General features: G+C 45.2%; 1 long non-coding RNA gene across 1 annotated transcript; it reads left to right on the top strand.

The window, feature by feature from the left end:
• Window positions 1-821: 821 nt before the first annotated feature.
• On the top strand, window positions 822-2,495 carry LOC139831903 (uncharacterized). Its single transcript, XR_011746287.1, has 2 exons — window positions 822-954; window positions 2,218-2,495. It is a non-coding gene; the product is annotated as an uncharacterized lncRNA (long non-coding RNA).
• The last annotated feature ends 648 nt before the right edge of the window (window positions 2,496-3,143 follow it).

Here is a 3,143-nt window from a genome sequence, read left to right on the forward strand (position 1 = left end):
ACACGAGCGTGACTTTAAGATCCGTGCAGAAATCGATCTACAGGAAACTGCAAGTGTCAAAATTCAGTTTCGAGTGTCAATTTTCAGTTAACACGGCGCTACACCTTACCTTAGCAGGACCTTGCATCTGCACAAGACCCGCACAGCAGCGCAGTGGCACTGCTCGAGCCTCACACCACAGGCGACCAGGGTTCGAATTCCCCCTGGCGCGCGTCTATCCACCCCTTTTTGGCTGCGCCACGTTGGCACGCCTACGTGGCGTGGGTCCCCCTTGTCAGCGTCTGAAGCTAGTGTCCAACCCGGTGCAAATCATCTCCCGCCCAAATCTGTCCCAGGAATTCGAATTCCATTTCTTTTTCCTTTTTCTGAAATATGATTTCTGCCCTGTTTTCAAACAATTAATTTTTGCCCTTTTCGAATTCCAATTTCAACAAACTTTATATGTTTGAGTATCAGCAAAACATGAACTTTCCAAATATGAAAATTGTTTTGGGTTTTGAATAATTAAAATTTGGACTATTTAAAATCTGTAATTAAATTGAGTATTATGGCATAATTCATATCTCCAAATTTACATTTCCAAATTCAACAAACTTTAAGTCTAATTTCATCAGAAAAACGAGAGGAATTCAAATCTTGCATCATCATGCATCATTGGCATCATCTCTGAATTGTCCAATTAAAACTTGCAAACTCGAATTAAAACAATATGTGAGGGTGTTCATCATTTCATGTGAATTTGAGCACCCCACTTAATTTTGACTTGCACAATCATCTTGCCATGTCATCATGCATCATACTGCGCATTGCATCTACTTGTATTGATTTGTGCTATATCTTCCTTGTATGTGTTATTTGGTTCTTCTCGAGTAGACGCCGACGCAGAGCAGTACGAGCAGGAGTACGAGCACCCTCAGGAGGATCGTGCCTGTGCTTCTACCGCTGATCTGACAGGCGAGCCCACCTCTTCACCCATTTTACAGTTTCATGCTCTTTTGATCTATTGCTATCCCTATGTTGCGATTCTGTTGTGTCACGTGTCCTATCCACCTGTTACCTATAAATCCGAGTTACACCTCCTCGCCCTACCTATTGTTTGTTGTTTGCCAGCTATGCGAGTCGTAGGCGAGTTTAGGGTTTCTGTTGATATCTCGAAATGTTCGGGATATCTTGTTGGGATGTTGACACATGTACCACCTTTTTGAAAATGATGTTGATAACTTTTGCTACAACTAAAATTGCTAAGGGATAATAATATTGCAGAGGCATCGGTGAGCCCCTTTGCGAAAGCATCGGATTTTTGTCTCGCTAATGTCCCCTAGGACCCGAGTTCTTGTTATCTGTTCTAAGGCCGAGCGCACTAACCACTCGCGGGAGATTTTATCGGGATCCCCCATCACCCATTACCATTTCTCAAGTCTGTTGAAAAGGGGGCCACAACCTTGGTTTTATTTGCCTATGCCATGTATGCCATGCTTTACTTACTGTTGCCTTCGGGTGTTTACTTCCTGTTGCCTTCGGGTGTTTATATTCTGTACTGTACCTTGCGGGACGTTTAGCGAAGCGTGTGGTTTGCACGCCTAGCCGCCGACGCAAACCCTGAGTCCGCGTCGGAGTACGGCCGAACTTCGTCGCGGGTAGCTTAGTTGGGTGGCCCCCCTAGGCATTCTTGTAGATCTGGGAACGGTCTTGTTGTGAGACTCCGCACTTGTCTATGCGGGTTCGAGCATGCGTGTATGGGAACAGTAGTGCACCCCTGCAGGGTTATATCTTTTCGGAAAGCCGTGTCCGCGGTTATGGACGACTTGGAGCTGTTTAACTCGATCATAGAACAACTTACACCTAATGTTGTCGCTAATAACTTGCTAATAACTTGCGTAGTAAGTTAGCCCTATTATAATGGAATGGATATAAAATTGTCAACTGTGTGAGTGCCTTGTTAGTACCTCTTGGCTAAGGGGGGTCGCATTGGCTGGGTTTTGTTTGCAGAGTATAGAACTGCTAGATTATGCGCTCTCTCATCTTCTCTGATAGACGAATGTTGTAGCGTGTCTCTATTGGTTAGTTGCTTTGCTGCCGCTAAACTCCACATATAGCCGGGCGAAGTTTATACCGCCCCCAGCAAGCATAGCTGGTCTTGTCTCGCAAGTACGTGCCATTTGGTACTTACCCTCGTTTTTCTCTCTCTTTTTCCGGAACCCGCTTTTCGACAAACAGGTACGACAGATGATGAGCAGTACGCAGGAGGCTACTTTGTCGAGTTCACGGACGACGACTTCGTTGCGTAGCAGGATCGTTCCTAAGGCAGCAGCCTGTGGCTTGTTGGTTATGGAACCCCCGCTTGGTTATCTTCAGGACTCTTAGTCCAATTTGGATCTTGTCTGTACCCAGACTATTCGCTATCTTATGTATGATGTACTGTTGGGATATGTTTCCCTTTTGAGTGTCATTTGGATCTTGCTCAGTAGAGCGTTGCTATATATGAACTTTATTTCTATCTTTTGTGTCTTACATAGTCTTGTTGTGATATTGAATCTGTATTCTACCCTTGTATCCTGTGCACCGTGCGTGTATGTGTGAAGTGCACAGGAAGGTGAAGCACTCAGGCTTGGAAAGCCTAACGTGAGCCTTTGAGGTGGGTGATGTGTGCATGGGCGTGTCGAGCTGTTGCTTGGCCTACCCATAAGCTTGGGAATGCGAGGCGACCTCACGGTCCCTTGTAGTGACCTCATGCACATAAACCCCTCATACCTGCGCGCTCTGGGTTTTCCTACTCCTTGGGGCTTACAGACTTGGTATCAGAGCAGGACTGCCTTTAGGAGCCCTTGCAGCGGACGAAGTTGTGTCTAGAAACTCATATTTTGGTAGCTATATAGGAAAACTTTATGCGCGAGAGTAGGAATTCTGCTTTTATTTCTTACCCCACCCACCCTCCCTCTGGTAAGGAAGTGCAACGGTTTTACTCTGTTCTTATCTTGTTTCACCTAGGCTTGGACGTGTTTGTGGGTAACCGTAGTGCCATAGGGAAAAGTGTTTTTGAAAAATTTCTGTACTATGGTTGCTTCATTATCATCCGTTGTCAATCTCCACATATAATCTGTTCCTTTGCCATGTTGGTATTTTCATGCTAACATGTTTTCTCT

The sequence above is a fragment of the Lolium perenne genome, chromosome 6, assembly GCF_019359855.2.
Source record: "Lolium perenne isolate Kyuss_39 chromosome 6, Kyuss_2.0, whole genome shotgun sequence".
Classification (NCBI taxonomy): domain Eukaryota; kingdom Viridiplantae; phylum Streptophyta; class Magnoliopsida; order Poales; family Poaceae; genus Lolium; species Lolium perenne.